The sequence below is a fragment of the Rattus norvegicus genome, chromosome 2 (genome assembly GCF_021556685.1).
Source record: "Rattus norvegicus strain SHRSP/BbbUtx chromosome 2, alternate assembly SHRSP_T2T, whole genome shotgun sequence".
Taxonomy (NCBI): domain Eukaryota; kingdom Metazoa; phylum Chordata; class Mammalia; order Rodentia; family Muridae; genus Rattus; species Rattus norvegicus.
Window position 1 is genome coordinate 95,841,166 of NC_141535.1, and position 15,396 is coordinate 95,856,561.

Here is a 15,396-nt window from a genome sequence, read left to right on the forward strand (position 1 = left end):
ACCCCAGAACCAAACATGACTTAAAAAGCAATGAAAAGCAAAATAAAACAACAACTCCTCCCCCCAAAAAGAAACAATAAAATGATTCCTAATGATACTCTGATATAGTAGTAGACTAGCATAACCATCACCAGAGTTGCTCTATCCAACAACTAGAATGTATCTTGGTGGTTTTGTGGGACTCCTATCAATGTAATTAGGGGGTTCTCTATGATTATTTTGCCTGGTTTTGTGACAAGGGAAACTGAGGTTGGGGTGTACTATATGAGAGAAGGGGAAAAATACAGATATTTACATTACAATTCATGACAGTAACAAAATCATAATTACAAAGTAGCAATTAAAATAACTTTATGATTGGGGGATACTACAGCACGTGGAATTCACAGCATTAGGGAGGTTAAAATCACTGCTTTAGATGGCAGGTAAATGCATTACCTGGATTTTCTTTATAATTGTATTTATCATAGGCAAAAGAAAAAAATAAAGGTGATTTAAAAAAATAAGGAATACCAGGAGTACAGGGCTCATAGTGGCTCACAGAGAATGAAATGATAATCAGGAAGTCTACATGGGTCTGTGCTAGGTCCTCTGCACATATGCTATAAATGATGTATTTGTGGGATTTTGACTGTGAGAATGGGGTTGTTCCTGACTCTTTTTGTCTGTCTTTTGGACCCTTTTCCTCCTACTCGGTAGCTTCATCCAGACTTGATATGAGGGTATGTGCCCAGTCTTGTACCTTGTCATGCTGTATTTGGTTGATTCCCTGGGAGGCCTGCTCCTTTCTGAATGTAAACAGAAAAGTAGATCTAAGGGAGGGGGGATGAGGGGAAGGAGTAGAGGGAGGGTAAACTGCAGTTGGATGTGCTGAAAACAAAACCAAACAAAAGCAGATAAACAAACAAACCACGCACACACACAAACTGCACTTACCAGTCAGACTGTATGCATTAACCTGGTTCAGGTTTCGCTTTCTTTATTTTTTCTTTTATTGGATATTTTTTATTTACATCAAATTTTATCCCCCTTCCTTGCTTCCTCTCCAGAAACCTGCTATCTCCCCTGCTTCTGTGAGGGTGCTCATGTACCCACCCACTTGTTCAAGTAATTTACCTGCTCCTGAAAACTAGCAGGCACACCACTCATTACACGACAGAGCCTGCCTTTTGCTCCTCATATTGGCTCCCTCTGTTTATAAATGCACTCACCATGATGTTCTCCAAGGTATGCAGTTTCCTTCTATCCCATGGTATTGTGTGACTAATAAGTTACTGTCTGACTCTTGTCGAATTTTATGTTTTTGACTGCTTCAAACATTCTGGGGGATCTGGTCTGTTAATAGGATGAAAAACAAGAAGGTAGATGTAGTAGTAGTAGAGACAATATCTTGTGTCGATGTGGATGTGGTACCTGTCAATAATAAATCTAGTGGCCAATTAGCTGGGCAGGAAGTGGATGGAGGGACTTCCTGAGTGGGAAAAGTGAACTCTGGGAAGAAGGAAGGCCTTTTGCCAGGATCCAAGAGAGGAGGCATTCTTGACGATGGGCCTGGAAGTTATAGCTAGCCATGTACTTGGATAGGGATAGGTGTTCAGGTTAACTTAGGTGAGCTAGGTCTGCCCAGCTAAAGTCTAAGGCTTTGAAATATTAAAAGAATCTTGTGTGTTTACTTGGGGAAAAGCGGGCAAAGGAATCATTGCTGCTGTGTTAATTTCTAGCATTAATTAATATATACAGGATATTAATAATCTTTAATATACGGCTAGAAAAAATATGTTTTTTGACATTTCCCCTCCTATAAAATTTTTCTCCCCAAAGAGTTATATTTTCCACATGTTCAACATTTTACTGAAACATTAGTAACATTTAGAAATTCTCCAGGACAAGCAAATTCTGTAGCTCACCGTTTCACATGCAATGTAATCAATGTGAGGCAGGAGTGTGAGCCTCCTTCCCTGCCGTCTTTCACTCTGTGTGATTTCAATACTTGTCCTCTTTCTCATTTCCCTTGCACGCACTACAAAGTGTCAAGGGCCGAGGGATAAGGGAGCCACCGACCCTGCTCAAGACGATCCCCAGCAATTATTCAAAATTTTGACCAAAGCAGATGGATTTTTGGAGGGCTGATTTTGATAAAATTGTTAGTGCATGGTAAAAGTAAATTTGTATCAATTTGTCTTGCTTTCTAAAAAAATTTCTGTACAGTGTGTACACACACACACACACACACACACACACACACACACACACACACACACCTACCTTAATGTCTGGCCCATGGTAGGGAAAGCTCATCCAGTGTCTTAGCACCAGGTTATTACTTCTAAATTGCTTTCACCCCAAGTCTCACATGGCTTTGTTTATTTTTCAGGTCATTGCTTAGGTGTATTTTCTCATTGAATCCTCCGCGAATTCCCTGTTTTCAATGACAGCACTGCTCCCATCTTCCGTATGGTTGATTTTAAATAAGAAATATTTCAAGTTCAGAATAAAATTGTTTTGCAAATATTTATCTTATTTTCTTTTACAATTCAATTTCATTTCAGAATATAGGTTTATTTTATGTCCACTTCTGAGAAGTCATAAAAGGGAGAAATTATTATAAGCCATTTGAGTCAAATCCTAATGGCTGTCAATTCAATTACATAGCTCATTAGATACAAGATAACCTGCAGACCTTTATTTTCCAAAGTAAAGTTGAGATAAAAATGGGGGAGGAACAGACATTGCTTGGCCTCAATTGATTTGGATAATATCCAGAATATGATTGTAATATTTAAAATAGTAACTGATTAGCTACCTACTAGGGAGTAGAATTCTAATATATGATTGAGTATAATGATCTCATGAAATTGGTCTTTTATGTTTTCTTTTAAAGTTAGAATACATGAACAAAAGTCCATTAATGATCTGGCCAAGGTTGCTCAGATGATAAGAGATGTCAAGATTTCAGAAGACCCCCACTTCTACGAAAGGATGCTCTACAGTGGAGCCTTACTCACCTTTTGGAAGGGAACAAGGGGAGGGAACACATGGGAGATGTTAAGAAAAAGCAATGATGTATTAATACAGAGTAAACAACAACACAACCATGTTCAATTAAGGGGAAAAGTAAATATAAACTTTAGTGCACAGTCTGCATGGTCTATTGATTGGTGACATGACCTACAGATGCTAGTCCCTTGACAGGAAGAAATACAACCCTGATCTACTATTAATGTAATGAATTCAAATGCAAGTGTACATTACTCTGGTAGCTACGAACCAAAGGTCTGCAGTCATTTGCATGAAACATATAAATAAGAGCTTTTACTTGCATGTTGCCACAGACATAAATTCAATTTACTTTTTCTAAAAGGCAGGCTTGGCTATGAGCATTAGAGATGACTTCTATGACCATGTTAATCTTTTCACCTAATATTTCAAATTTTATGGGAACTTTATTACTAAATAATATATCTCCAAGCTCTCTTTTTGTAGCTGTGCTGCCCATTACTTGCCTAAACTACATTCTGTCATTACTTAGAGCAGTTTTATTCCTCGTATACTGCACCACCGCTATGACTTATTCCTAATAAATTCTTCATCATATTCAATATATTCATCTGCACCGCAGCTTCATTAATATCCTTTCATTCAAAGATCCAGGTAGGCAGCATCCTGCTGAGGAAAAGGCTGAGAAAAATCTAATTAGGCCACAGGAACCTGTTTCTGAGCTTTATACAATGGCATGAAATAATGCAGGCACTTATATAATCCTGTGACTTCTGAATAACAGATTAATTAGGATCATCCCTATGTGAAAGAAGAAGTGGAATATTCATGATATGACTTTTACTCCCACAATAAAAAAAAAAAAGAAAAAAACAACCCACCCCTTAACACTCAATCAAGTTTCTATCTAACTACGCTTTCTTGGTGTGTGCTTGTCCCAAGACTCTGAAAGTTTCACTGAAGGTTTTTCAACAGCTCTTCTCACTATTATCTTGTCATAATTCCCTGTTTACAGTGTTGTACTTTGGGAAGTAATCCAGATCCAGAAAGTCAAATGCCCTGTATTCTTTTTTATTTATGGATCGAAGGTCTGACTCCTAAACGTGTGGCTATAAATTGGAAATGCCTTTGAAACCAGGAAAATAAAAAGAAACCATGGGTGGTGAAAAACATAACTGTAGAGAGTAGAATACTCAGAAAAAGGTGCTGTGTTGGAGAAATTGGAGAGAGGGAGGGGTAAGGTAACTGAAAAGGTAGGAGGGAAGCTGATGGGTAGGTAAGGGAAGAAGGAAGGTTAAATGACACTAAGGATGCTTGAAAACCTCATACACGGAAGTATATTCCACACATGAATATATATGTTCACGCACACACAGACACACACACACACACACACACACACACACACACAGTGAATTTATGTCAACTTGTGATGATAATACCTCCTCCAAGAGACATAGACTATTTAGTGGCACACATAGAAAATCAACCTTCAAGTTGTTGGTCAGGGGAATTGAAGAGACTTAAAAAATATTACAGGCTATTGTTATTTCCCTCACTTGCCTCCCAGAAGTTGAAGGTAAGCTGCTATTACTGAAGATGTCACACAGTTTGGACACAGGCCTTGGAAGATTCAAACTGTGATTGAAGTGTGAGTCTTCTTGCTGAGAACTGGCTTTCGTAGTCTCTGAAAGTGCTGTACAAGCTGCCAAGGGAGAAGAGCAATGAATAGCCTGAGTTTAATGCCTACACAACAATTACAAGTATCGCAAGATGTCCCCAAGGGTTAAATAATGACACTTATATCCTAGGGTATAACCAACAGCTATCTAATTTGACCAAAGGCTTGCTCAACAGGAGAGAGTACATGTCTAGTACTATAAACCTAACCAAATATTTATGGATGATAAGATTATATTCCCCAGAGGAGAGAAGCTACTATTACCATTTTCTTAAAACAGTATAATTCATAATTGCATTCTAAACACTTATCTTTCTATACACAGATAAGGGAAGTTTTCATCCCACATCAAAAAAAAAAACTTATTTTGCAGCAGATGTAAACCATTACAGAAATCCACAACTTGTCACATGCATAGAACAGTTGAGTGTAGAATGCCCAGTCACAACTAATACATCTACAACCCAACTTCTAAAACAAGAGTCCAGAGAGTAGCTAAGCAGAGGGTGTAGCAAGATGGCAAGGGGCAGAAAACAAGGACACCTTCTGAGAGATTGTGTTTTCTATATATGACAGAAGAGTTTCACACACAAAATGTCAGAAACATGGTTGCATAAATAAGATCTTCACAATGACATCAGTTGATAAGCCAAAATAAGAGGTAGGTCACACGGGACCCTATCCCCAAGTAATGACAGCTGCAAGAGAAGAATCAGTCTTCTCAAGGGATTATGCGTTTGATAGGTTATTTAATTCTACACACACACACACACACACACACACACACGGTCAGAAATATGAAGGGATTTCTAGAAACCTATGTGAGGGTTAAACAAGGAGAGTGGGGGATGAGAATGATATAAATATAGTACTTGTGTAGTAAACTCAAAAATTAAATAAAAAATATAAAATGAGCTTATATGTATGAGACTTATTCCTGGTGGCAACTGTAAACAACATTGTACTCAAGAATTTTGCTTCTTTTCATATTAAATTATTTGTGCATTTCCTGTGTAAGATAGAATTCTTTATCACCCATGCTGCATGTGAGGGGAGAGGTAATTTTATTTTTTTCAAGTGGAAACTTGATCTTTTGGTGTATATGTGTGTTTAAAGCTTGAAGGTGCTGTGGTAGTTGAAATAGTCTGATGGCAGACTGTAGTAGAAGGTAGGTGAAGAATTTGAAACTACTGGATTTCAGAAATGGGAAATATGACAGTGTCTTGGAACTCTAACTTTGAAGACGTATCAAGAAAAAGAAACTCTATACAAACCAAATTTGAGTGCAATGTGATGGCGGCAGGTGTGACAAAAAAGGGAATCCAGACACAGGAAATGATGAAAACAAATTAGTAATTTTGATTTTATAGAAAAAAAACTTGGTTTGGATGTGTATTTAAGAGATGATTTCAAAAGGAAAATATAATGTTGATATTAAAAGTCATAATTGAGGCTTAAAATGATCAGATTATACTATAATTTTGAAATGTTGAGTGTGGCAGCAATACTCACCTTGATAAGTCTGTTTTGGCAGACTTGCAGCAGGAATTGCAGAGCTGTGAATGAAAAGACATGCTGTAGCTGCAGTCAGTAATGTCGATGCCGATCAGAAAGTCTTCACCAAGACAGTTTGGATGTTCTTGGAATTTTTTCATAAAAAATCAGAAACAGATAAAACAAACCCATTTCCAGGAAGCCCTTACCTGATTTCAGATGCTATACCTTCCTTTGTCTTTTATAGAATGCCACACAGATGAATTTGCAATGTCCAGTTCTCTATATCTGCCTTTTCCACTTCCCTCAGCACTTCTGAGGAACAGCAAGATTGCCGGTATCTTTTTTTTTTTTTAATCTATTTTTTTTTGGTCTCCTTACTGTTTAGTTATCACTTTACCAAATTTCATTGTGTAGATGGACCATGATTAATTTAACTGCCCACTGATATCTATCTGGTTTTTTTTTCTGGTTTTGAGTTACTGTCCAAATTGGGAATTCAAATTGAACTGAATTTCATAGTTCTATAGTTATTTCACAGTGTTTCTTACTTATGTTTCTGTCAATGTCCTATTTTTATTTCTGATATTGATAATCACACCCCCTCCTGTGTCTCTGTATTCATTCTATCTAATGGGTTGGCATTTTTTAACAACAACAGCAAAAGCCCAGTGTCCATGCTATTGATATTGAATGTCTATTCTTGGGGTGAGGTAAACAAATATCTATTCAGCTTGGTGAGAAATGATTGCACTCATGTATAGCTTGGCAAACTATGGGCATGGATGAAGCCTTGACTGAATGTATATTGTTGAAATGAGTATAGCTATGCCAAAGATCTCATTGCTTCAGATGAATGGAAATAGCAGACCATTCCTTGGTGAAGCTCAGGTAGAAGACAAACCCTTCCTATTTTCAGAGAATGTGTATTTACAAATGATTGACCTGTAGCTGAAGCTAGTGTATGAAGCTACAACTATAGCTTCCTCTTCCTAGATGTTTATGACCAGAGATTGCTCCTCTACAAAGAGCCTCCACCAAACTAGCCAACTTCTCCTTGTCCTGTTTGGTAAACATGCTGAGCTTCTTAGTTGGATAAGATATACCACTCTAGCCTTTTGACCAGTCTCTCCTTGCTATTAGGGAAGAGTGGTTATCCAAATTTTTAAAAGTTCTTTTGAAAGGCAAGCACAGCTCTTAGGATTTCAAGATATGTAAAGACTATGGCAAGTCTAGCATATACAGTTCCACAAATGACTTTCTTGATTTGTTATTATTTTCAGTTCATTAATTTATAATATTATTTAGTATGTTTGTTCTACTTAACGAGAGTTTAATGTGGTTATATAATTTTCCAAGTAGTAAAGGTTATATTGAATTAGTTTTTTTGTTTGTTTGTTTAAACCATAGTGATGAGAAAAACATACTGCATATTTGTTTCACTGTTTGAAATATGATTTGTTTCAGATATTTGCTTCAATATTTGGTGTAAAAATATGCCCTATGTTGTTCTTGGGTAGTTGTGTTTATGAATGTCAGCTAGGTCAATTTGATTATTGGTTGTAATCAAACATTATAGATCTTTGATCCAGGAGTGTTATCATCCCCAGTGAACTGAGTCTCTCACATCATTCACTAATAAAGAAAATGTCCAGGGCTGAAAGTTATACACTATCATACTTTGGAAAATTAAATTTTCAACCAATTAAAACTAGAAAGTGCTATTATTGATTTTATATATAAATGAAATCAATTAAATAAATTTAAATATATAAAGCACTTTGAGTATTCTTTGTATACATTCAGTTTTCCACTATATAAGTCTTTTGTAAGATGGATGTTTAAAATATTTCTGTATTAAAATATATTTGCAGTGAGTGCTCTGTTTCATGTTCTTACATTTATTCTACTCTTAGTTTTTACTATTTTTATAATGTGTGGGTTTCATTGGTTGATTTTTTATTTGCTTAAAATATTGTTCTATTTTATCTTCATGATCTCTGAAAATAGTTAATTATTACTTGTTCTATTTTAAAGCAATTTTCAGGTTTGATTTCATTGTTTGTCTTAGACTATATAAGACATTAAAGCAAAATCTGACAAGCCAATTAATCCTTAATGCCCAAAATATTTATCACAGTTTTGGAGGATGGTGAAATTGAGATCAAGCTACTATTGGATGCTCTGTCTGGTGCGGTTCCTAGATGACACCTACTAGCTGTTTTTCACGATGGTTGAGTAGAGGAACTTTTGATGCCTCAACAATGCCATCCCCAATGATAACCTCATCATGATCTAATCACCTCTAACATTTTCAAATGTGAGCACTGGGTGTTAGCTTTTAATATAGAGCTATTAGAGAATTAAACAGGCCACAGAACTTATATAGAGGTTTCCTCTTTAACATGGTTTGATTATGGTAAGAGAGGGAGGAGAGAGAGAGGAAAGAGGGAGTGAGAGAGGTACAGAGAGAGAAAGACAGAGGAAGGGAGGGAAAAGGGAGAGAGAGGGAGACAGAGAGAGAGAGGGGGTTAGAGGAGAGATACCTTGGGTTCTCAAAGACTATTTTTGTATGTGTTTTAGAAATTTCCTATTTATGTGTATTTTAGAAGTTTTCCATTTTTTAATACAGGAAAAGTCTGTCTATATAATTAAATTAACTTTTGGGCTTACTGGATCACAGGCTTCTGTATCTTTCCTTGCTCTGTGCTTGAGGCTCTTGCTACTTCAGAGTTTCCTGAGTCTCTGAGTGTCCAGTTGAACTCAAAGAACTGATGATTCCTCTGTAGATGATTCCTGATTGATTTCTCCCCTGTGTCTTTCTGACAGATGTCTCCAGTCCTCTTTAATGTTTTTGTCAGATGCCAAAATTAGGTCCTAGTTTTTCCTCCTGGCTCCATGCTCCCAGAAATAAGACTCAGACTCAAAATATATTTACAAATACCTTGGCCATATAGCTAGGCTCATCTCTGTTTAGATATAACTTAAGATATATCATTTACTCTAGTCTACATTCTGCCACGTGCCTGGTTACCTATTGTCTTAGTCAGGGTTTCTATTCCTACACAAACATCATGATCAAGAAGCAAATTGGGGAGGAAAAGGTTTATTCAGCTTACTTCCAGATTGCTGTTTCAACACTAAAGGAAGTCAGGACTGGAACTCATGCAGGTCAGGAAGTAGGAGTTGATGCAGAGGCCATGGAGGGTTGTTTCTTACTGACTTGCTTTCCTCAGCTTGCTCAGCTTGCTCTCTTATAGAACCCAAGACCACCAGCCCAGGGATGGCACAAGCCATAATGGTCTGGGTCCTCCCCGCTTGATCCCTAATTGAGAAAATGCCTTATAGCTGGATCTCATGAAGGCATTTCCACAACCAAGTCTCCTTTTACTGTGATAACTCCAGCTTGTGTCAAGTTGACACACAAAACTATCCAGTACACCTATGCTCAGGTATCACGTGACTATTCATCACATCTTCTTAGTGAATCTCTGTGTCTTGCCCTACCCTAGAAATTTTTCCTCTCCTGAGTGTCCCACTTTCTATTCTACTCTTTTCTATAGGCCATAGGCTTTTTAACTGACATGAGATGCATCCATAAGATATTCCCTCTAAAATCAAACGTCCTCTGCTTTCTGCAGTGTTGGAGAGCTTTCTCCTCCAATCATGTTGGTTTTTTCTTTCAACCATGTTGAGCACCAGATGTAAAAGTATCTTTGATTCTCCTGTATTAATTTTTGTCTTTGGAGGCCCAGATTTTGTCTGCTAAGGGAGAGCCACTCCACAACGAGAAAGAGTTATTTTCCAGTAAGCAATACAGTCTTGGGTTCACACTGTGGTCAATTATCCTGCAGTAGTTACTTCATGAGTAAGTTAAGATGAATGTAGCTGAGAAAACATATATCTATATTGTGGGGAATCTGAGGAAGCCTTGAGTAAAGGTGTAAACAGCAGAGCAAGTCCTAGTGACTATGTAATTGACATGGGCACATCCAAATCAAGAACCAATGCCTTGGATATATGGCAAATTGGCAAAACCATCCCTCTGAGTCAGGGTTCAAAGGGATGGAAAGGCCTTTCTTTGGTCTGGGTAGGAATGTTGACAGTGGGCTCAAGTACCTTTGTATATAGTGACTGACCAATGAGCACATAAGTATATGTGCTATACATAATAAACATGTTGAGGACCCAGGTTGCTCTGTAGCTTGTGACAGTCCATCAGAGTTTTGGACAACCCACCTGATTCCAGCTTTTCTGCATGCCTGTATGTATGTTCTGTTTTTGTTCATTCAATCACAGCTCCTAGTCTGGTTTTCAGGACCAAATCACACTGGGCTGCATGTGAAAGGTGATGTAAAGACTCTTAATTTGGGTCACAGAAAACAAGATGTAGATAGTGTGTGTAAAGGGAGAAGACATGGGAGAGGTGATGGTGGGCAGACTGTTTAAGACTTTATAAAAGCTATGTTTTTGGTTGCCTGGGAGACATTGAAGGATATATACAGATGAATCACCAGACATGGTGCACATATTAGAAAGATAATTTCGATTTTCAGAGTAGAAAATGGTGGATGAAGATCAGGATTTTGCACTTGCATCCTGTTTTAATTTGATTATTTTCCTCTGGGGTATGTTACACATTTCAGTTATGAGTTTAAATTGACAAACTAGTTGTGGAAGTTGTGAAGTTCTTGTTTCTGTGATATTATAAGTTTGCTGACATTTACGTCTACGGTTTTGTTTTCTAAATGGTGTCATTTTGTATATAAACTAGTTTCAGGAAGACTTCATTTGTGGATAAAGTAGGAGATCTGTATTAGAGTTGTGATGAAATAGGAGGTCTATTTAAGGCTTGTGAACTTTTTGAGGAGCAGTTGTTACTAATCAAGACTGCTCTATCCTTAATTCTAGGCCCCTAGTGATGCCTGTCTTTAGAACTAGCACTGGAAAGGCAGAGGCTGGTGGATTTTGACCCCAGACTCAGATAATATACAAAAACAAATAGCATTTATTCTGCAGAAACAACCAGCATGCAGGGGTCAACCATTCTTTGGAATAGCAACCCCAGATAAAGACATGCAGACCTTCTTATAGGGAACCAGGGCAACACCCTAGAAGGCTTAGATAATCTAAAATTTCATTGGTTGGTGCTAAGGGTCACAGGAGATCAGTGGTCTACAGTCCTAATATCATGAGCATTCGAGCATGTGATGAAATAGGGCTGCCCAGCACAGATGGCCTGTTCTGAGATAAGATATTTCTCCATTTTTATGCTTATCCCCAGGTTATTCTTTGGGAGAGGACTCTAGGATCTTGTTCTGGATTTTATGGTCTGTTCCTAAAGCTGGTGTCTTATGACCTAGTTTCTGGAACGTATGGTCTGTTCCTGAAGTTGGTGTCTTATGGCCTTTTTAAAAATCAGGCCTAGTCCTCAAAATGGAGACAAATGGGGTCCTTAAATGGGGACAAATGAGATGTATATTATCCTTTCAATCTGAGTTTGAGGCCATCCTGGTGTATAGAATGAGTTCCAGAACAACCAGAATTACACAGAGAAAACCTGTCTGGGAAAAAGATGAAAAAAAAATCAACTTTATCTGGATACTGGTGATACATACAAATTTAATACTAGCAGAAGCAGGCAGATCTCTGAGGGGGATGTGGACTTGGCATAAAGCCAGGCTTGAGGGCATGAAGTTGAGAAAGCTGGCCTTGCCTCAGTTTCTGTTGGGTGGCATCTGTAAAGAAGCTCCCCCTCCCATGTACGTACACACACACACACACACACACACACACACACACACACACACACACAAGGTTTTACCGGTAGCAGACCCAGAAGGCATGAGAGAAAGAGAACAGTCCCTGCTCCTTTCAGATGTAGCATGGTTGAGCTAGAAGGGGAGTGCTGGAGAGCATGCCCTGTTAGTGTGTGTGATGGAGAGCTGTGAGCTGACCAACTCAGCTACCACCCAAGCCCAGGCCCTGGGCTTTGAATTGGCCCATCCCAACATCTACGCCATCAATGAGCTGCTTGAGCATGTGGAAGGGCTGATCCTGCAGATTCATAGGGCAACAACAGTATATTGAGAGGAGTCCCGGAGAGGATCCAGTATTGATAGTGTAATCAAAGCCAGAGGCTTTGAAACAGTCCAATGACTCATTGCAATGAACATTTACAAGAAAAGATGTATGGGCAAAAGGGTATTCTATGTGCCATATAGTGAAATGCCATAGCTTCTACAAGATGTACTTAATCCTATCTTATTTATTTATTTATTTATTTATTTATTTACTTATTTATTTATTTTTGTATAGGAGGTTGCAAGGACAGAGAGCTGGAGAGATGAGTGGGATTGGAATACATGATGTGAAATGAAACTTACAAAGAACTAATAAAAAAGTTTTTTTAAAAGAAAAGAAAATGTAAAAACCAAAGCAAAATAATAATTCTGTCTCTTTCAAATTTACTGCTCTGTTTTCTTTCTGGTGTCTCATGCTATTTTGTGTTGAAACAGTGAAACCACGGGATGTAAGAATTATTTTCAAAATAACTGTTAATGAAGACATTATAGTGGGAAATAAGGGCAACAGTTATTAGGTGTGGTACCATTTTTAGGCTTCTGAAGGACCCTAGGGGCTTTCACCAGCCTTACTGACTGATGCTTCCTCGTCAATAGATGGGCAAATCTCTAGCATAAAAGTATGGGTCCAAGGGGCCACTGGGACTAAACAATATTCATGGATTACCCAATGAACAGTGGACCCAGGTTTGGGCCGAGTACACTATCATTTATATCATCCCAGACTGCCCCTACCCTCTGTAAGGGTGAGAATTACTCTCCAAGATGGGGCCCAGATACACTTCCTATCTGTTGGGCAGCAACTCCCTAGCTTAAAAGGAGAGCCCGTACATGTTCTGACTACCAGACTAGAAGATGAATATAAATTATTTGAAACCACCTTTATTTAGAACCAGGACTTAACTCGATGGTTGGAAACATTCCCGTCAGTGGAAACGACAGGGATAGCCAAGGAAAATGTCAATCTCCTCTGGTCGTAGAAATCAAGACACAGGCTACACAACTTTCTCTCAGACAATACCCTATGTCTCAAGAGGCATGAGAAGGAATTAAGCCACACATCTCCAGGCTCCTCCAGCTTGGGGTGTTGCACAAGTGCCATTTAGCCTGGAACACACCGTTCCTGCCAGTTAAGAAGCTGGACATTAATGATTACCACTCAGTCCAGGACTTATGAGAAGTAAACCATCAAGTGGCTGGCATCCACCCTACTGTGCCTGACCCCTAACCACTACCATACTCTGCTCCTGAACTCCAACTGAATCACCCTTTTTTCGCTGGTTGGACTCAATCCAGCCACCTTGTTGCCTGACCTAGACCTTGAGCCACCACAGCACGACTGTTAAGAAATTTTGGCAGAAGTCCATGGATGGAGGAAAGACCTCTCAGACCAAGCCCTGCCAGGTGCTGAGGTTATCTGGTTTAGAGACGGTAGTAGTTTTCTCCATGAAGGTCAGAGACGAATGGGTGCTGCTTCGATGGACAGCACAAATGTCATCTGAGCTGAATCTCTATACCCCAGGGCACATCGGCACAGAAAGCAGAGCTAATTGCCTTCACCAAAGCCTTGGAACTTGGGGCCTGCAAGAAAATTAACATGTATGCCTTTGTCACAGCCCATGTCCATGGGGCTATATACAAAGAGAGAGGACTGCTCACATCAGAGGGAAAAGGAATAAAAAACAAGCAGGAAATCTTGGGTCTCTTGGATGCCCTGATGAAGCCAGCAACTGTGAGTATTATTCATTGCCCAGGACATCAGAAGGGAAGATACTCAGTGGCACAGGGCAAAAACCAGGCAGATCAAGTGGTTCAAGAAATGATCTGCAAGAGCCTATCCTAGTTATGGTCCTATGAGAGACTCCCGCTGGAAAATGGGATTGGACTAAGGGATGGCCTCACTTAGAATATCCAGCAGCAGAAAAGGCCTAAATAGCTAGCCACCCCTGGCACACTCAATAAGGGAAAACTATACTCCCCAGAGAACAAGGAAAAGATTCACTTGGCTAAATGCACAAATAAACTCATTTAAAGGATAGGAAGTTCATCCAAGCAGTCAAGGGATGTAAAGTATATGTTATGGACCTCAGGCCATTAGTCAGAGAGATAGTGGAGCAATGTAAGGTGTACCAGCAAGCGAATGCTCCTGCAGCAAAAAGCAAACAGGGCACGAGACCCAGGGGAGAGCAGCCTGGGGTGTATTGGGAAGTCGATTTTATAGAAGTTAAGCTAGGAAAATATGGTTATAAATACCTTCAAGTGTTTGTAGATACTTTATCTGGATGGGTTGAAACTTTCCCCACCATGAAACAGCTACCATGGTAGCCAAGAAAATATTAGAAGAAATTTCACCTAATTTTCTTACTAATGAATAAGCTTACCCCTTCTAGTTCTTTCTGAACTCTGGCTACCTAATTCAACCCTGATGTTATGGTTCAAACACCCTTCCAAGCTCACTGATTCAAATTCGATTCTCTTATTTTTTTCTCACTGAATTGCTCTGCCTGGAATTCCACAAACTGAACTGCACTGACTGCACTAATCGAATTGCACAAACTGAATGTAATTGCAAATTACTACACAAAGTCATCTGAATTGAACTGAAGACAACCGAACCAAACTCAACTGAACTCCAGTGCATTACATGAACTCAGCTGAGCTGCACCCACTGACCTCTACTCTCTTCTGAGTTACTCTGCACTGCTCTTCAGTTGCCTCTCTTTCCTGTCTGTTTTCCTGGGTGTTGGGTGTATCCTGTCTCTGACTCATTATTCTGTCTAATCATTCTCTGACTCAGCACTTTGTTTCTCCATTAGAAAATAAACCTCTTGCTTTTGCATCAATCTGAGTCTCAAGTGTCTCATTCAGGAGCATCTCGAAGTACCACTGACTGAGGGTCAGGGCCTTACACTTCTTGCCTGAGGGTGTCCAAGAGCCACTATACACCAAATGAAGAAAGATGGAGTGGAACTTGTTTCACAGTGCACACCTTCCCTTGGTGTATCTGGACTCTGGTACACACAGGCTGGAAAGGATGAAGCAAAGGCTCAGAATGGGTGGGTCAGCGAGCCCCCTGTATGACAGTGTTTTCTGGGGGATGAGGTTCCTCAGGAGATCTCAGTGTTACAACTCTTTTAGACC

At 39.1% G+C, this 15,396-nt stretch overlaps 1 long non-coding RNA gene across 1 annotated transcript; it reads left to right on the top strand.

Annotated features, from left to right (window-relative positions):
- Positions 1-13,640: 13,640 nt before the first annotated feature.
- Positions 13,641-15,098, top strand: LOC147996176 (uncharacterized). Its single transcript, XR_015677958.1, has 2 exons — positions 13,641-13,987; positions 14,842-15,098. It is a non-coding gene; the product is annotated as an uncharacterized LOC147996176 (long non-coding RNA).
- The last annotated feature ends 298 nt before the right edge of the window (positions 15,099-15,396 follow it).